This window comes from Myxocyprinus asiaticus, chromosome 17, assembly GCF_019703515.2.
Source record: "Myxocyprinus asiaticus isolate MX2 ecotype Aquarium Trade chromosome 17, UBuf_Myxa_2, whole genome shotgun sequence".
NCBI lineage: Eukaryota > Metazoa > Chordata > Actinopteri > Cypriniformes > Catostomidae > Myxocyprinus > Myxocyprinus asiaticus.
This window is the reverse complement of record NC_059360.1, coordinates 39,989,080-40,009,763: the sequence shown is the minus strand read 5'-3', so window position 1 is coordinate 40,009,763 and position 20,684 is coordinate 39,989,080. Positions and strand designations below refer to the sequence as shown.

General features: G+C 36.0%; 1 protein-coding gene across 2 annotated transcripts in view; it reads left to right on the top strand.

Annotated features, from left to right (window-relative positions):
* LOC127455432 (protein Smaug homolog 1-like) overlaps positions 1–20,259 on the top strand; it is a 181,351-nt gene extending 161,092 nt beyond the window's left edge. For both annotated transcript variants that reach the window (XM_051723346.1, XM_051723345.1), the window contains exon 14: positions 18,674–20,259. The gene's annotated coding sequence lies outside the window, so the exon portion shown is untranslated. The remainder of the gene's footprint in view (positions 1–18,673) is intronic.
* The last annotated feature ends 425 nt before the right edge of the window (positions 20,260–20,684 follow it).

Sequence of the window (20,684 nt, the reverse complement as noted above, 5' to 3'; positions counted from 1 at the left end):
CTGTTAATGCATGATTTTCTGTAAAGCTGCTTTGAAACGATGTGTGTTGTGAAAAGCGCTATACAAATAAAAATGACTTGACTTGACTTGAGAGGGGTACGATATATTCCACTGTGCAGCAACACGAAAATCCATCTTACAAAAGACCAATTTTCAATATAATTAAATAATGTATACAATATGACAATATATAATAATTCAATCTTTAATATCCTAAAAGGAACAATCCAGATTGAATACCATTTAAGCTCAACAGCATTTGTGGCATAATATTGATTACCACAAAAAATATTTTCCACTCGTCCCTCGATTTAAAAAAACAATTGCGGTTACAATATGGCACTAACAATGGAAGTAAATGGGGCCAGTCAAAAAACATTAAAATACACACTTTTTCAAAAGTATAGCCACAGAAACAGTGTTTGTGTTAACATGATTTTAGCATTATAAATTTGCTTTTAGGATTTACCGACATTGCATCATCATTGCATCGAAGTCGTAATACTGGATATGCTGTAACTTTACTCTAAAAAGGTTAGTAAGCAATTTTATCACACTAAAATCATGTTAATCATGTGTATAATGTTTACATCTTGTGGCAATACTTTTTATTTGGAAGTTTATGGACTGGCCCCATTCACGTTCATTGTGAGTGCCTCACTGTAACTGCAATTTTTGCCTTTTTTATTAATAAACATGGGGCGAGTGGAAAATATTTTCTGTGGTAATCAACATTATGCCACAAATCCTGTCGACTGAGCTTAAAGGAATAGCTCACCAAAAAATTTAAATTCTCTCATCATTTACTCACCCTCATGCCATCCCAGATATGTGTGACTTTCTTCTGCAGAACACAAATTAATATTTTTATAAGAATATCTCAGCTCCAAAAAGCACATAAATGCAGCATAAAAGTAATCCATTTGACTCCAGTGGTTAAATCCATATCTTCAGAAGTGATATGATAGGTGTGGGTGAGAAACAGATCAATATTTAAGTCTGTTTTTGCTAGAAATTATTTACCATGCCCAGTAGGGGCATTTGCATGAAGAATGTGAATCACCAAAAACACAAGAAGAAGAATGTGAAAGTTAGGGTGGAGACTGACTGAGCAGGGTGGAGAATTTATAGTAAAATTTACTTAAATAGTGATCTGTTTCTCACCCACACCTATTATATCACTTCTGAAGACATTGATTTAGCGACTGGAGTCATATGGATTACTTTTATGCGGACTTATGTGATTTTTGGAGCTTCAAAATTTTGGCACCCATTCACTTGCATTGTATGGACCAACAAAGCTGAAATATTCTTCTAAAAATCTTCATTTGTGTTCTGCAGAAGAAAGAAAGTCATACACATCCGGGATGTCATAAGGGTGAGTAAATGATGAGAGAATTTTCATTTTTGGGTGAACTATCCCTTTTATTTGTACTGAAACAAATTATAACTTTAATTGAGCTACCTAATTAGTTAGTAGTAGTAATACTGTATGATGCAAAATAGTGTAATGGAGAATGTTGTGTTTCATGGCTTTATATAAAGCAGTGCAAAACAGCTTTTCGAGACAGACCGTGTCCAGTAACTGTTGATGATACTCACCCATTATATGGATCTGCAATTACGTTTATAGGGTCACTAGATAAGGTGAGGTTTATGTTCAATGGAAAAGAACAGTCATCTAATCCGCAATAATAGACCTGCATTTAACAGAAAGGTATATGCTGACAGTATTTAATAATAAAGTGATTAAACAAACATAGATTACATTAATGTCCAAAAGCATGGGAAGTCCAGATGGAAATCCTTAATTAAAAGTAAACATACTGCCACTAGAAACATAGTAACTTCTCTGATAAACCCAATCTACAGTGATTGCTGTGACATCCAACAGGGGAGAGTAGAGATGCTTTAGATCTGAGTGGTCAGTAAGATTTTCAGCCCCTTTTGCTCAGATACGAGTCCCCTCTGAGAAGAACACCTGGTTGGCACTGTAGTGCATGGCAGCCCCTATTAAAAACATGACATAAATGAGATACCCGAAAGCAAGCAGTGTTAACACCAAAAAGAAAATCCAGTTTCTTATTTAATCTCATTGCTGTTTAAGAAAAACAATTAAGATCTTAAAGATATCCCATTTGCAGTTTTTCCTTTCCTAAATATTTGGCACTGAATTTGGATTATCAAAGCCCGTGGTATGATTTGTGGAAGAATCAGCATCCTCTTTTCTCCTCTTTAATGAGTTCCATCTGGATGCAAAGACCCAGCAGCCTCCATTCTGCTCTAAAAGTCGTCACGGAAGGAACAATTAGATTATTGCTTATCCCAAGCCATTGCGTTCAAGCTACATTGAGAAACAACTCCCGCATGTTGATTAGTAATGTGGTTGCATGACGCCATATAAGCTTCACTGTGAGCTTCAACTAACCAACTCGTGCTGGTGTTGTTATGCTGGCTTAAGCGATCGAACCCTGGTCTTCCATATTTACAGCAGCTATAGAGATCCTAAACAAGACATATTCAATACAATCAGTACTACATATCACCACAGAACCATCAAATTTTAAAGGTGAAGTGTGTAATTTTTGCACCACCAGCAGCACCATGCGGGATTGCAAAAGTAATAATGCTTTCAAAACAAGTTAGCAAAATACTACAGTATATACCATCAGCCAGTGCATAGAAACAGGTAGTTGTATCTCTAGTCTAGCCAATAGTGTTGGGTGTCACGAAATACTGCAATTCTGTTTGCTGCCACTAGTGGCACAACAACATGATCACAAGGGTACTGGACAAGTTTCTACTCAATGTTCCGGTACCCTGACATCAACCCCAATCTGTTGAGTTACTGACGAGCGCAATCTCCCATCAGACATGTTTGCATCAATTCAAATGTGTTTACCTTTTCCTACAGTGCTACTGATAATGTGTTGCATGAGCAGAACCAGATTCTGGTCCCACAGAAAGCAGGAAGTAATTGCATAAACACAATCAATGTGGAGTGCGATTCTGAGGTATTCTGAGGTAAATTTTTACCTCGAAGATGACATTTTTACATGCTTATTTTTGACGCTTATATTTAGGCTATGGGTTTGGATCAGGACATATGGTTAATAAAACAGGCATTCCTGTTGACTATATTACATCTTTTACAACTAAAAATACAACTTGCTTATGATGTCACTCTGTGGACATTTCACCCTAAAACTGGAGCTCACATGCGCTTACGTTCAACAACACTTACAGCATTGGCCACTGGGGGCAGTGGTTAAAGTTTCGGACTTTTGACCTACTGTTGCTGAATTAACAGTGGCATGAAAATTACACAATGCATCTTTAAGAAGCTTACAGTCTGCCTGTATGTAGTGTTATGGAATGTTGGGTAGAATGTGGTGAAGAATACATTTCTCCAGTAGCGACACTGATGATGTGTTCGTTGGTCGTGTGGAGAGTCTTCTCGTTGCTGTGAAGATCCTGCCCGCTGACTCATGTATGTCGACGGTGAAGTAGTAGAAGGCTTCTAGAAGAGAGATGAATCGCTGTCTTGAAGGAAAAATATTCTGAGGAATGGTGATTGCGTGCCCGCTTTTATACCGGACTGCTTCGTGCCTTAAAGGGTGGGGCTTAAACACCATAGCCAATACTGCCATTATTGTAAAAAGGTTTACATCTCTCAAATATTAAAAATGGCATGTCGGATGAAACTAGAGACTAAACATTTTGACTTAAACAGGGTTCAATGTAAAAACTTAATTAGATTTCTTACCAGATGTAGTTTTGTTGTTATTTCTCCCAAAGACAAACTCCACTGTGATCGGCGCCATGTTGTTTTGTCATATGAAACTAGATGTTTCTTACCAGATGTAGTTTTGTTGTTATTTCTCCCAAAGACAAACTCCACTGTGATCCACGCCATGTTGTTTTGTCATATGAAACTAGATGTTTCTTACCAGATGTAGTTTTGTTGTTATTTCTCCCAAAGACAAACTCCACTGTGATCCGCGCCATGTTGTTTTGTCATATGAAACTAGATGTTTCTTACCAGATGTAGTTTTGTTGTTATTTCTCCCAAAGACAAACTCCACTGTGATCCGCGCCATGTTGTTTTGTCATATGAAACTAGATGTTTCTTACCAGATGTAGTTTTGTTGGCGTTTCTCCCAAAGACAAACTCCACTTTGATCCACGCCATGTTGTTTTATCACATGACTCCGTATATTGAAAGTTTAACTCTTTACTGACACCCCAGAGTCTTCTGAACTGAGATCATTTGGTTTAAATAATTTTAATTATGCATTGTGTATAGCGAAGCCAAAATACAACGTCCACGCATGTGTACATGGGGTCGCACAAGGTTAAACTTTTCCACCACAAAAGTGATCCATTATTATTTTTCAGTATCTGAATATATTTCTACAGTAGTCTTATCCAGAAAGAAAAATTAACTCTATGATACATTTTTTTTTAGACTTCATTTAGGATGTGTTACATGTTTTGGCCTTCTTTAAGAATTTTCTTTGGAAGTTCTGGCAAAGTCCCTGTTACAAAACATTAACAGTGCAAAAAGGCTGCATGTTTACACAAGAGATTTGCTTACATAACACATGAAAACACGCTGACATTTGCCAAGGGCCAGAACTCCTTTTATTTTGATTATGATAGTGGTTTTGATCATTTGCCTTTTTGTAAGTTAATAAATGCGTCCAACATGCAAAACATGGGGTACTTTGAGCCACCAGGACCATGATGTTTGGTTCCTGGGAGAGGACTCCCAATCATGTGCCTAATTAACAGTTTGTACTGTAAGCTACACATCCTGTAGATTAAAGGCTGCTCTTTAAATTCACAAAGCCCTCAATGACTGGCCCTGTGATGTGACAATTCAGTGAATGTACTTGTTTATGTATTTATCATATGAGATGGTCTGACCCTTTAATCAGACCTTATAAATAGCAGAAATGTTTTTCCACTCTCTTCATCCAAGTTGTCTCCTCGCCAAGCTTAAAATATCACACAGTCAGATGAACAGTGCATATGTGTATTCGAGTTTGAGTTATAAAGCATTGGGATTTTTTTTAACACTTGCTATTTGGGACACCAGTGATGCTATATCTGTAAATATCTTTACACTTTTATTTGATGTCAGTTAGGTAATGTTAATGTACACATATGCATGTAGACATCAGTGTGGTCTGACTTTTATGTTTAAAGTCAACATAAAATCTAAATAGTCCCTATTATTAACCTATTTACTTAGTACACATTCCTGGCATTATAATGCACATTGTTAAAGAAAATAATACATACATAAAAAAAAATAAAAAAAAACTGCTTCTCCTCTGAAACAGCTTCTCTTTTTGTCTGACATCACCTAGGTAGCATGGGTGGGGAAAATAATGTTAATCAATAGCCAAACATAAGCAGAGTAGTTCTCTTTTGACTGCAAACTCACATGTAGGGCTGGCTCCATTCTGGAATTGAACTCCACTTTTCCCAATCCAACGAATTCCCATAAATGAATTGCAAAATGAACGGATAAAATCAAGTCCCAACCAAAATTTTTCATTTTTCTTTGAATGATGATAAAATGGCTGGAGTAGCTCTGCAGTGTGTCAGCAATAGAATGGGGCATCCGTTTACTGTCACCGCAACGGATGCTTCTAGTGTAGACAGCTTCATTGATTATAATAGGATCTATTTACTTTTGTCATGACGAGCCACTCGCATCCAGTGTAGACGGGGTGTTACAGTTACTTACTTATGGATTACATGATTACATATTAATCAGGCAACAACAGTAAATTATTCATAATTTATTGATCTCCTGACCTGAAGATGCATAGAGCACTCTCACTCAGCATTTACAAAAATCTATTCACTTTTAAGGAGACACAGGGCAAAAACATTGCTGTGCCATGTAAACTCTGCCTTCCAAAACATAATGTCCACTGCAAACGATTCCGAGTCAAATCTAAAGAAGCATTTGGGGGTGTGCTTGCATGTTTTCTCAACTTTTACATTGCATATCTAACCAACTCCTGATGAACACAAACTGAATGTCTGTCTTTGGAAGGGTTTTGTCCATCAAACGCATAAAAATACAAATACATGTTGTTTCATATTCACTATGTAACCCACAGATACAATAAATGCTGAACCAATTACATTAGCACGATAAAGTTAGTTTAAGTTTTGTAAATTGCTTTTGAAACAGTTAACAAAAATCTGGTTTTGGGTTTCTTGACCCTTTAAGTGCCTTTTTTATATACCACTCAGTAATAGACAAATAGCCAGTCTTTTCCTGTTGAAGTAGATAGAAGCTGTACTTGTATGCCTGTTGCCTACATAGAAAATAGCTGCCTGGGGGCGTTACTGTGAACTGACTTGCCTTACAAGGACTTTGATAAGATACATGTGAGATCTAAGCATGATTTTAAGAAAATATTGTCATCCTTCTGCAAATGTTTGTAAGTCTATGAAAATTCCTAATACCTGCTTTAACACGTAAAAGCGGGAGTATTCACAGGGCATTGGGACCGCATGTGCCTGGAGCATGCCGCGGTGAAAGTTTGTTTTGGGGATTCTCCCAGGATCAGCCCACCACAAACACGCAAAGATTGCTGTGCAAGTTTTATTTAGAGTGCAAAGGATTTGTAGGAACAAAGGAATTCTGGGAGATTCTCACTGGCAATGGCCAGTAGTGGTCCAAGGAAATCCCTAGTATGACTACGACAGACACAGTTCCTTGATGCACGTGGCATCAAAATTGTTGACATTTGCTTCATAATGCAGCATGCACTGTAAAAAGTGGTAACCTGCAATTGTTATCAATGCTTTGCACAGACTTTATCTAATAAACAGTAACACTTTACAGTAAGGTTCCATTCGTTAACATTAGTTAAAGCATTAGATCTCATGAACTAACAACGAACAATACATTTTTACAGCATTTAGTAATCTTTGTTAATGTAAGTTAATAAAAATAAAATTGTTCATTGTTAGTTCATAGTTCATAGTGTAACATAGTTCATAGTGTATTAACTACTGTTAACATATACAACTTCTGATTTTAAAAATGTATTACTATATGTTGAAATGAACTTGAAACAAGATTAATACATGCTTTACAAGTATTGTTCATTATTAGTTCATTTTAACTAATGTTGTTATCTAATGTTAACAAATGGAACCTTATTGTAAAATGTTACCTAGTAAACTATTAAAATGCAACAACAGCCAATAGCTACAGAGACAGAAAATTGGACAACAGCAGAAATGGTATTTTCAGAAATATGATTTCTTTTTGATTCAAGAAATATTTCCATATAAGGCAAGATGTGAATGTAGGTATAAAAATAGTTTATTGCATTCCACACAGCCTATTGCTCCAAATCCCTCTAGAGTGCTATTACATATACAGAGCTGGGGAAAAGCGTATGTCTTCTGTTGATAGGTGTGTTAATCTGTCTGGTTGTATGCGAGTGTTTCTCAAACTCCTGTTAATACAGCAAAATAAAGGAAGTTCACTTCTGCATGTTCATCATAGCTACATCTAGTAACAATTTCAGTCTGTACATAATTCATATCCACCACAGGATGAAGGTCTAAAACATGCATTGTTCCCTCAAATGTTTAAAACAGGTTCCCAACTGGTGGGTTGCAACCCAAAAATGGCTTGTAGGTCTGTTTTTATAGGGTTGTGACAGCAGGGGGTTGTAAAATAAGGCTAAATGCAAATAATAAAATGCAACTAATTTTTATAATCATATTTTCGTTGCTATATTATTGTGCATCTATGAACAATAATTATGCAAGGTGAAAAAAACATATGACCAAGACTACATTTAATACAGGTTTACTTGCAATGAGGATAAACATGGTTTATGTTGGCAAAATAGGTTTTGTGCAGTGATTTTTTTGTTTTTTGTTTTTTGGACTGCAACATTAAGTTTGGGGTTCTGTTTGCCAAACGTGGGAAATGTTCGGGAAACCTGTTCAATATTTTTGCAATTCTGGTGGTGAATAGTGGTGCAGAAATTACACATTTTTATTTGCTTTAAGTACAAAAACAAGTTTGATACTATGTTGGGTCTTGCAGATAAACCATTTGTGAAGCACTGGTCTCAAACATAGATTGTCTACACCAACCAAGGTCTAGTGAATCAGCATTTTATGCATCCTAATACGATGCTTCCAGATTAAATCCAGCCTGTTCTGATGAAAATTATGTAACTGTGGTGACATTTTTGCAACATTATTACTAGTTCATTACATGAGGTTTTTAAGTTTAATGCTCTATCGAGTTTGCAATCAATAAAACATGCATCCCTACCCTAAACCTTAAACCTAAACCTACAAAAAGTGTCATAAAAAGCAAATGTGAGATTAAAAACAGATTAGGTTTTTAAGGTTAATGCTCTATTGTGTTTTAAATCAACAAACCAAACCATCCTACCTGAAACCTTATACCTAACTGATAGTGTCAGAAAAGCAAATAAGAGATGAAAAACACACTCACAGTAGCAACCACGTCATTTTGTGGTGCTTCTATGACACTTTCAGCTCACGTCTTCAGATTCATACCCCAATCCTTTGCATCACAAGTGCAACACTTTATCAGCTGAGCTACTGCACAATTTGAGCACACTTGAACAAGCTTGGAAATGCAGTTGGTTATTTAATGAAAACATTCAAATGTATTGCCTTACAAGTCATGTGCTATAGTAAAAGTGTTTTGATGTCATAAGGAAGCATTGTGTGAGAAGTGTTTATGAACTGATAATCAGCCTTTTTTTTATTTGTGTGAAAGTGAATAAAAGTCATTGTTGTTGTAGCACCTCTAGTGTTCATTTCACCAGGAAACTGCAGCGATACGTACACTGAGACACCTAAAAACATTAAGCAAAAATGTAGGTAAACAACTCTTTAAGCAACCCGTCTAAATATCCAGACGTTAATCAGGTGACCTCTTCTGCCACACTGCATCAAACAGCACCTTTACAGACTGTCATTGCTACTTGTCAGACACGCAGGCCCCGCTCCTTATCCTGTGGAAAAGCTGCACCTTGCTTGACCTGACATTTCTGTTTGGAGCCATCCATCTATTATAACCAAGAGGTGTTGACAGCACTGCCTGCTGGGTCCTCTGCCTCATCACTGCCAAGTGACACAATTTTTCTCTCTGCTACGGCAATAAAACGTATGAAGCTTTGAAAATCGAGAACAAAAACAACAGATAAACTAATTAGCACACAATCGCATGCCTACTTTGAGCCATGGACCCTTTGAGCCAAGGCTAGCATATTCATAGTTTTTTCTAAATGCCGTTTAGTCTCACTGACAGTCAAAAGTTCATCCTTTTGACCAACATGATTGCATGAGAAATAGACTTTTTGCTTCTGAAAGTTCATGTACCCTGAAATCAACCTCATTCATACAAATTACTGGTCCCCCATCAGACATTTTAAGAGGTTAAGAGGTTGCATTTTTGCTCTTAAATTAAATTTTTACTCCACTAACGATTAGGTTTATGTTTGAAGTAGGGGGTAGAGTTAATAAAACATGTATTCCTGTTGACTGTATTACATTATTTAACTATTTTTTTAACTAAAAATACAACATGCTTTTGGCACCACTCTGTGGACATTTCACCCGGAAACTGGAGCTCACACGTGCCCATGCATAAAACAACACTTCCACCTTCGGCCACTGGGGGCAGTGATTCCAATTTTGGTAAGCATAGACCAATTTCAGAAGCAGAACTTTCGACCTACTGTACCGAATTCACAGAGTTATCAGTCTACTTTTCACTGCAAGCCCGAACGAACACGTTTAACGTGTGCTTTATGAATGCTTTTAATACTCTTTCAGGCACGGCGTGATCATTTAATTCACACACACTGAGCGTGAGATATAGTGGCACGCGGAAAACAGAATTAAACTACTTAAACCTTAATTTGTTGATTTAGATAGCTAGATGGTTAATTATTTGTGAAGTATTTTAATTATTTTTGTAAAAGGATTTAATAATTGACAATTCAGCGTTGTGTAATCTATATTTAATGTGATCTATCAACCAACCCCCACCCCCAAGAAACAGAAAAAAATTAAAATAAAATCACGTTACTTATTTTCACTTTGGTGAGGCATCTCCCTTATTATTTAATTATTTTGTTTATTTTGGGTTTGTTTTATTTTAAGATCTGGCAACCTTGCTTGTAGGCTCAGATCATTCCATAAATTTACACACTGAAAGCAAATGCAAGTAAATCCACAGAGAGTGATTGATAAATAGTCTTCTAAAGGTGATTTGGCCTTTATAGTGCGTCACACTGTAGGAAATAAAAGCCACCCTCATCCTTAGTTTAATACATCCATCTTTGATGACACACCATTGCACTGTCACCTTCTTATTCTCCAACTGTACTTTTCTTGCAAAAGAGGCCTCAATGCTACAGGGGCTTATGCTGTGGAATGGCACACTTGTGCCCTTGCATTACTGGCGAACAGCAGGAGACATGGAGGCAAGCCAAAGGCAGCAAAGTCCATGGAAAACACAACCAGCACACATTCCTTTACGCATCCTTGGCTGTTAGATTAGATCGACGAGCTTTTTTAAATATTTGTTTGATTTAGGTCATTCAAAGCCTGTAATGGAGTCTCTGCAATGCCCTATTGTTTATCTTGCATCAACAATCTCTGTTTGAATACCTCATATAGCAAATGTTTAAATCATATTTGCTATTGAAATATTTATAATAGTCTTGGGTGTAAATGCTCAATGCTGTTGTGTATGCACACAAGTGAGCATACAGCATAAATAAAAGACCAGATTCAATGTCAACAAACATCACTTACATAAATGAGGAACTCTGTTTTGCCTTTCTCCACATTTGCATTTTTATAAGAACATTTATGTTCTTGTAACATTTAAAAAGCAGGCTGTATGTTTGATTAATGTTAGTAAAATTTACATTGTTAAAGAAAATAAACATTATGTTGGTCTGTTACTATTTTGATTATGTCCTGATATTAAGACCACTAAATATGAATTGGTCACTTATTTATTTTATTCATGATTTAGATTATTTAATTATTATTATTAAATAAATATTAAAATAAATATCAAATATTAAATCATTATTTATAATTAATAATTATATTATTAGTTACTGATAATATGGTGATGCCTGCTTTTCTCTCTTTATGTATTATTTAGTCATTTAATCTTAATCATCTATTTATTGTTTTGGTAACACTTTGTTAACAGTTAACAACTTCAGTTAACATGAACTAACAATTTATTAATCTTAGTTCATGTTAATTTCAACATACTCATACATTTTTTAAATCAAAAGTTGTATTTGTTAACATTAGTTAATGCACTATGAACTAACACAAACTAACAATGAACAATTTTATTTTTATTAACTAACATTAACAGAGATTAATAAATGCTGTAAAAAATATAATATTAATTGTTTGTTCATGGTAACTAATGCATTAATGTTAACGAATATAACCTAATTGTACAGTGTTACCATTTATGTATTTATTTTGTACTGAATGTATGTACTGTATATGTATTAACTCCCTGGTGGGAGAAAAAGTAATACAAACATGCTGTGTGTTAGTATCATATAAAATGCACTTTAACTGGTTTCAATTATGGTCTCTATTTTCACATTACAAAAGGTACATTTAAAGTACAATTACATGAAAGTACAAGTACAGTACATTAAAGGTTCAACACATTTGCATTTTTATTTGTTTCATTAAAAAATGATCTAAAGATCTTGCTCTATCACTCCTTTCTATTTACTGTAAACTAAAGTTTAGAATGATACTTGTCAAACACTTCCTTCTTCAGATGTCTGTCATCAATACACACTGGACAGAGGGGCTGGTACATACATTCTCTGGTTTTAGGATGAGGATGCGTTTCCTTCATCTACTCTGTTTGTTTACCCCACCCCTTTCAGTTCATCCTATAAACTTTGTAGCGTGTTCTGAGAGCCTCTGTGACATCCAATATTTTCCTTCTGGTTCACTCTTTGCCTCATATTTGAAAGGACTGCTTCTTTGGATCTGGCTACCATTTTACGGGTGAGCAAAACATTTTTAATTAAATAAATCCTCCCGTCCTTTGACAGAATTATGAATTACTTTATTTGGAAATAATGTTAAAATATTGCTAAGAATTTCTGTTAACAGAATTTATCTTCAGATCTGATTATTAATATATTTTTAGATGATTTCCAAATATTTTTTTCTATTGCAAGTTATTGCATGTGGTTTAATCAGAAAATAGTGGAAAGGATACAAAACACCACTCTAAAATATTTGATACAGAGGATGAACTGTCTAGCAAGAAAGCCATGGGCATATTTGCATCCTGCATTGAAATATCACTTTCAAAAAATGTGTTTCCATGCAAATCAGTAGAATGAAAGCAAACCTGTGGCTTGCCAAAGTCTAATGTAATAAGTTCACAGAACTATCATGTAGTAAGCTACAAAATTTCTTTTAAAGTTAAATAAAAGGCAAATCTAGTTGCCTTTTATCCAAATTCAATACAGTCTGAACACATATGCCAGTGTTTGCTTTAAGGCTAAGCAGTTATAACTGTCACTGGATCACAGTACTGGAATGCAATGTGTCCCGTTAAATACTGGCTTTTTAAGCCATTAAAATGAGACCAAGTGCATAGTCTTGAAACAATATTTTTATTTTTGACATTTAGCTAATGCTTATTTATTCAATCTCTAGCATAATTTTTTTGCAGATGCCAAGATATAATTTTGCTAGCTGGAAATGTACCAATGTAAACTATGGTTGCTGTTGGTTAATTTTTAAAAGGGAATGTCACCCTAATTAAATATAACTATCAGGTTAGCAATCAGAACCGTGAACCGTGAAATGTGAATTTCTGAGAAAGGATCTAGCATTATTTCTTTGCAGATGCCACTTCAGACATTTTCAAGTTTGAATGAAGTATCCAAAAGTGTCCAGATATTTTAAGGCGACACTGTAGTGACATTTTCCTTCTGAAATGCACTTCTCCTAAGACTTAAGATAGAGACAGACAGACTGCCTAACTGCATTGTGTCCTTGATGGTCAATCAACTTTATTAATAGGAATGCTATTCCCAGAACAGCAAAGGATGTTTATCCAGTAACATGTCCTACTAGGAATATAATCAACCCATACCAGCTTCAGTAAAAAGGGGATTAAGCACTGCAAAGAAACTATTTGCAACAATCAATAGTTGACTGCAGCATAAAGAAGTGTGTTGACATTTGGAATGACTTGATTGACTATTTTGGCAAATATAGAACGCCAGGAGCGCATTCAGTCTGGAATTATTGAACACACAATCTGAAGACAGCTGATAAGAGGATAATGTTAGTTGTTAGACAAGCGGCTGTCACTCGGTATGTCATTCACAGCTTTTAACAAGAGTGCCCTAGAGAGGGTGAGAGTATGACAGTGAATACTCTTATAACTCTGAGTGCTGCCTCGCAGTGTTCTTCCTAATAGGATCAATTTGGCAAATATGCAATAAAAAAATACATGACAAATGCTTGGTATGAATATTAAAATAACAGTGTGATTGTAAAATCTTTCTAGTTAATTTAGTGCATAATGGCGGATGCTATTTGCACCCATATTCATCCTAATAAAGTGCCTGATGTGGTCTTCTGCTGTTGTAGCCCATTCACCTCAAGGTTCGACGTGTTGTGCATTCGGAGATGCTATTCTGCTCACTACAATTGTACAGAGTGGTTATCTGAGTTACCATAGCCTTTCTGTCAGCTTGAACCAGTCTGGCCATTCTCTGCTGACCTCTCTCATCACCAAGGCGTTTCCATCCACAAAACTGCAGATCACTGGATGTTTTTGGTTTTTGTAAATTCTAGAGACTGTTGTGCATGAAAATCCCAGGAGATCAGCAGTTGCAGAAATACTCAAACCAGCCCGTCTGGCACCAACAATCATGCCACAGACTAAATAATAGGGATCACATTTTTTCCCCATTCTGATGGTTGATGTCAACATTAACTGAAGCTCCTGAACTGTAACTGCATAATTTTATGCAGTGCACTGCTGCCACACATTTGGCTGATTAGATAAATGCATGAAGAAGTAGGTGTACAGATGTTCCTAATAACGTGTTTATCACTGCAGCATGTTTATTGTGTTTATTTAGAGTCCCACAGACACTCTACACCAACCCTTACTCCTAAACGTAAATCTACCCTTCCTGTACGAAACTTAACCATGGATTTACTACAATTAGCGACATTTTTCAGTAGCGTGACATAGCTCAGCTATTTTCACAATAGTTGAGTTTTCACCGTATCGAACTACATTTTCCAACAAAATGACAAACTTGTCACATTCATGTAAAATAACTAGTTTGGATTAACGAATCACTGATTCACTTGAGCCCAGCACAGCCTTAAAGTGACTTTGCCTTTTTAAAAGTAAAATATTTAGTTAATTGTTTTTTATTTTTTATTTTATTTTTTATAATATTTTAATTCTGTTATATAAAACAGGGTGTTTTCTAGCTTTATTAGTTTAAATAAAACTTTTACATTTAAGTTCAATGTAATGTTGTCACACCCTATTAGTACCAACAAAAAATCTAGGGTTGCCATAAACTTTTAAATTTGCCACTTATTAATTTTCATATGCAAATGAGCTTTGTGGCAAACTCTTCATTGTCGCCAAAGGTTTGCTGCAGGTTCACCGCTACTGGTGAAGGGCTGAAAACTTTTGGCAAACATTTGTGGTGAATAACAAGCTAATTTGCATGTGAAAATAATGAGTAGCAAATTTGCAGCAATTTTTTGCAACTCTAGATTTTTTGTAAGGGTAACCTTACGAAAATGAATCATGGTTTTACTATAGTAATATTTTAGTAACCTTGACTGTAGAAACCATGGTTAATTAAGTAGCTACTGGTTTTACTACAAATCCTCAAATGTACCAATGTAAACTATGGCTTCTGATGTAAAACATTCAGGTTAGCAATCAAAACTTCTGATTGCAGAATTAAATAATATAATTTGATTGTTACATATCTAAAAATATTTTCTTTTTAAATAGCTTCAATTTAGTTTGCTACTATTTGTAATTAAATTGTAGTGTAGCTAACTACTTTAGCTTCACTGTAGTTTAACTACTTCAATTTATAAGTAACTTATAACTTGGGAAGCTACAGTTCCAAAGCAGCTTCCCCAAAACTGTTAAAGGCCCTATACAACATATCAAATGATACTCACAGCAACAGATGGTCATATCAAACGTTTTTCTTTTTGTTTTCAGTTAGCATCCTAAGCTAACATTACATTATGCATTCCCTACATTTAGCAAGCTAATAAATTATCCTACTAAGCTAACCTATGCCACAAAGTACTTCACATTAATATATCAAAAACACTGAATTTCATGCTATGGTATGGTAATGCTGTATTTCTGTGATCAGCTACAACAGGAATTAGAACAGTAAATGACACTTCTGATCATGCATTATGCTGCCCTCATGTGCTATCGGAATTATCCTACTTCCCACTTCTGAAGCGGTAATTACAAGTACGTCGCGTTCACATGCTTGTTGTCAGAAAGAACAGGAAACATGGACGACGCCAGGTTCATTCACACATATTTCTTGAGGAACTTTTATTTTGACAACATAATACATATCACTCAGTTAGCTTGCTGACAATAATGGAATTTTGGTCAAATACAAGCTATTTTCACAGTGTAAAAATTTACAACATGCATAGAATGGTTGCTGATATACATAAATGAATATGACCAAAACGGCAAGCGCTAACAATTAGCTGTATTTAGAAAAATGAACAAAATCTGTCATTCACTACAGAAACGGTACTCTCCTCCACCATGTTGAAAGTTTATTTCGGAAACTCGGGTATCAAAATTATCTCCGAGTTTCCCAGCTGTAATTACGACTTGAAGGTTCATTCATGTGCAACTTCCAAGTGGGGAAACTTGTATTTACGATAAATCCGATAGCACGTGAAGGCAGCATTACAAACAACTCTCCAAGGGGGACAAGATTTCATGGGGGGACTGAATATTGCACGACACTGCCACTGATTGGCTGCACAGTTACGTTAAAATAAATAAATATATTTAGGGCTGTCGATTTAACACGATAATTCAGTGTGATTAATTATATAAAAAATAACGTGTTAAAAAAATTAACGCAATTAATCATGTCCCCGAACCGTAATAAGGAATATTCCTACTATCTAAACAAATTCAAGCTTGGAGTACCACCTGTTTTCTCCAGGGGGCAGTAAGCGAAACTCGATATATATGTATAGGCAACACGCAGCTTATACAGACAGAAGAAAAAAATCACACTTACCGAGAGCAGACAACACAAGATGAGATTGCGAACATGTTCTTGCGTACAAACACAGCTTGATGGAGCGCAAATCCGAAGGCAGGGATCTCAAGACATGTTTTTCTAAGTTACAAACTTTTAACTTAACACAGCGACCTAAGAACGGTATGTTTATGACGCGATGCAACCGAGACGCTCCAAAAGGTGTACATTGACGCATCCTTAGGCAAGCCTTTATAATTTTATAATTAAACTTTATAATTATTTAATCATTATATACTGAATTATTGTTATTTGAGGGGCTTTCTCAACAAATATTTATGTATGCGATTAATTCGATTAATTAATCGGCATACCATGTAATTAATTTGATACAAATTGTTTATCGATTATCACCCCTAATAATATTAAATATAATAAATTTACTATAAATACTTCCCAATGTGATCCCCACATTTATATATATATAGAGAGAGAGAGAGAGAGAGAGAGAGAGAGAGAGAGAGAGAGAGAGAGAGAGAGAGAGAGAGACTTGTATCATTGGCCCTTAAATTTGGATTCCTGTGACTGTTGATATTTGAACTCAAAAGCCAAACAAACACACCCCTCCCTTCAGTACTCCTTCAGAAGCTCCGCCCCCAAAATTCATGCATGCTGGACTAGTGTTTTGTGGATCAGTCCAATCCACTTTGTTTTATTTTCCCATTTACAGAGCCAGGGCTCTGTACAAACACCTGATTTTTTTTCAGCGCACACACAGAACGGACAACTAGCGGACCGTGAAGAGATATCTGCGGAATTTGACAAAGTGTATTGGATTAAAATGACTAACTCCACCTTTAAATATAATAATCTCTCTTGTTTCTCATAAAGCACCACTGCAACGCAAGCCACCAGGATGGAAAGGGTGCAGCACATGACGCGGTCAGTGATTCGGAGGGCGTCCAACATCGAAGTGAACCCGCAGACTAAGCGCAACTTACAATATCTTATTATCAACTTCTCCCTCATCCTCATCTGCCTCCTGCTTATCTACATAATCGTCTTGCTCATGTAACACCAAAAGACGACAACCGGCCAATCAGAAGATGAGCTGTGCAATATCTTGGACAATTTGAGGGAATTGGAGGTCCTACTGATGATGATGCAACACATGTAAATTTCCTGAAATGATGCAAGGTTAATGATGGCACTTATCTTTTTCCATTTATGTTTGTTGAGTTCTTCCTACAACAAAAAGCATGTTTCACCTGTGAATGGCAAAGAGTGTTCATTTAATTTTGTTACTTAAAATGTACATATATGTTATAGCATTTTAAAAGTTTCAGTCGAAAGCAGACCTCACTTCAACATTAAAGGTTACTGTGCCACTACCATCACTAAACTGACTGTTTTCAAACAGGTTTTCCTCACATTCCCCCTAGATGCAGTTGGTTGGGCAAACAGACAGTTCCGCCCCAAATTCATGCCACTGGTCGAGCCAATATTTTAAAAGCGCCACAGAGCCAGTGTTCACACTTTTCAGGAAAATCGACATACAAATGGCTTGCTTATATTTATATTAAGCTGGGGTCTGGGACAGAAGAATGTATATTAACAATAAAAAACAAATTCACACTTCAAAGCCATCTGAACTGTGAACATCTGTGCTGTGGCAGTGTGTGTTGTAATTTTACTGTAATTCAAAAAATCATGATCACTCAAAATGCAAATTTTAGATGCAAAAAGCTTGACGTCTAACTTGTACATGAAGTATCAACTGAGTTTCAGAGGTGCAAAAAGGCTGTAAGCACAAGCCGGAGTTGTTCCCAAATGCATACTATAAATCAGGCACAGAGAACTGCAACTCTTGTAAATGCTAAGTCTATCAGGTTGATGTCCAAAACTTTTTTCTTGTAATTGTTGTGTTGAAATGCAAAATTGATACAGTTGAAGTCAGAAGTTTAAATACACCTTTGCCAAATACATTTAAACTCGGTTTTTCACAAGTCCTGACATTTAATCGTAGAAAACATTGCCTGTCTTATGTCAGTTAGGATCACTACTTTATTTTAAGAATGTGAAATGTCAGAATAATAGTCAGAGAGAATGATTTATTTCAGCTTTTATTTCTTTCATCACATTCCCAGTGGGTCAGAAGTTTACATACACTTTGTTAGTATTTGGTAGCATTGACTTTCAAATTCTTTAACTTGGGTCAAACATTTTGGGTAGCCTTCCACAAGCTTCTCACAATAAGTTGCTGGAATTTTGGCCCATTTCTCCAGACAGAACTGGTGTAACTGAGTCAGGTTTGTAGGCCTCCTTGCTCACACATGCTTTTTCAGTTCTGCCCACAAATTTTCTTTCGGATTGAGGTCAGGGCTTTGTGATGGCCACTCCAATATCTTGACTTTGTTGCCCTTAAGCCATTTTGCCACAAATTTGGAGGTATGCTTGGGGTCATTGTCCATTTGGAAGACCCATTTGCGACTGAGCTTTAACTTCATGGCTGATGTCTTGAGATGTTGCTTCAATATATCCACATAATTTTCCTTCCTCATGAATCCATCTATTTTGTGAAGTGCGCCAGTCCCTCCTACAGTAAAGCACCCCCACAACATGATGCTGCCACCCCCATGCTTCACGGTTGTGATGGTGTCCTTCGGCTTGCAAGCCTCACCCTTTTTCCTCCAAACATAACAATGGTCATTGTGACCAAAAAGACCAGAGGAAATGTCACCAAAAAGTAAGATCTTTGTCCCCATGTGCACTTGCAAACTGTAGTCTGGCTTTTTTATGGCAGTTTTGGAGCACTGGCTTCTTCCTTGCTGATCAGCCTTTCAGGTTATGTTGATATAGGACTCATTTTACTGTGGATATAGATACTTGTCTACCTGTTTCCTCTAGCATCTTCACAAGGTCCTTTGCTGTGGTTCTGGGATTGATTTGCACTTTTAGCACCAAACTACATTCATCTCTTAGAGACAGAATGCGTCTCTTTCCTGAGCGGTATGATGGCTGCGTGGTCCCATGGTGTTTATACTTGTGTACTATTGTTTGTACAGATGAACATGGTACCTTCAGGCATTTGGAAATTGCTCCTAAGGATGAACCAGACATGTGGAGGTCCACAATTTTGGTTTCTGAGGTCTTGGCTAATTTCTTTTGATTTTCCAATGATGTCAAGCAAAGAGGCACTGAGTTTGAAGGTAGGCCTTAAAATACATCCACAGGTACACCTCCAGTTGACTCCAATTAGCCAATTAGCCTATCAGAAGCTAACTGGCTAATTTCCTAAAGGCTTGGCATCATTTTCTGGAATTTTCCAAGCTGCTTAAAGGCTAACTTTGTTAACTTAGTGAATGTAAACTTCTGACCTACTGGAATTGTGATATAGTCAATTAAAAGTGAAACAATCTGTCTGTAAACAGTTACTGGAAAAATTTCTCATGTCATGCACAAAGTGGATATCCTAAACAACTTGCAAAAACTATAGTTTGCTGATATGAAAACTGTGGAGTGGTTAAAAAATTTTTTTAGTTTTGTTTTAATGACTTCAACCTACATGTATGTAAACTTCTGACTTCAACTGTAGGTCAGTCCCAGAAATAATATTATTCATAGTGGAAAAAAAGAGCATGCTTGCACTGCTTGTAAATTAGTATGTACTTTTAGCATATTCATGTCTCTTTCACACTTTCTGTAAAAATGATCTGAGAGCCAAAATGGAGAATATAAGGATATTTTTTAAATGTGGATAACCAATAAATGGAATGTTTGTTTTATATGGGCTGACTGACTAAATGTTTTTTTCCGATTGACTAAATGTTTTAAACAAATGTAACTAGATACAAACCATGTGCACATACTGTTCAAGTAAAAGTAAGTACTTAAATGTGAAGTGTGTAATTTCTGTGTCACTAGAGTCACAAAATGGAATTGGAAAAATAATAATAGGGTTTTCAGTAGGGTTGGGAACCGAAAACTGCAATATAGCTGCAAGTAGCAGGTCCAAGCAAACCAACTGCATGTAAGGAAGTTTCACTGGACACCACTGATTATGGCTTTAAGAAAAGCAGCATAAAAAACATAGGTAGAATTGCTAATATTACAATACAATTCATTATAACTCTTTACCAATAGGTGGCGCTGTCACCAAATTTATGTGATGCTGTCATGGTGTGGTCACAATGACACATACAAAGTTTCATGTCAATACGGCAAATATTTGCAGAGATATAGCCTCAGATCCTTATTGCCGTGTTGCATTGAAATTCGTTGATGTATTACACGAGAACGATATGGTTTCGAAAAAACTTT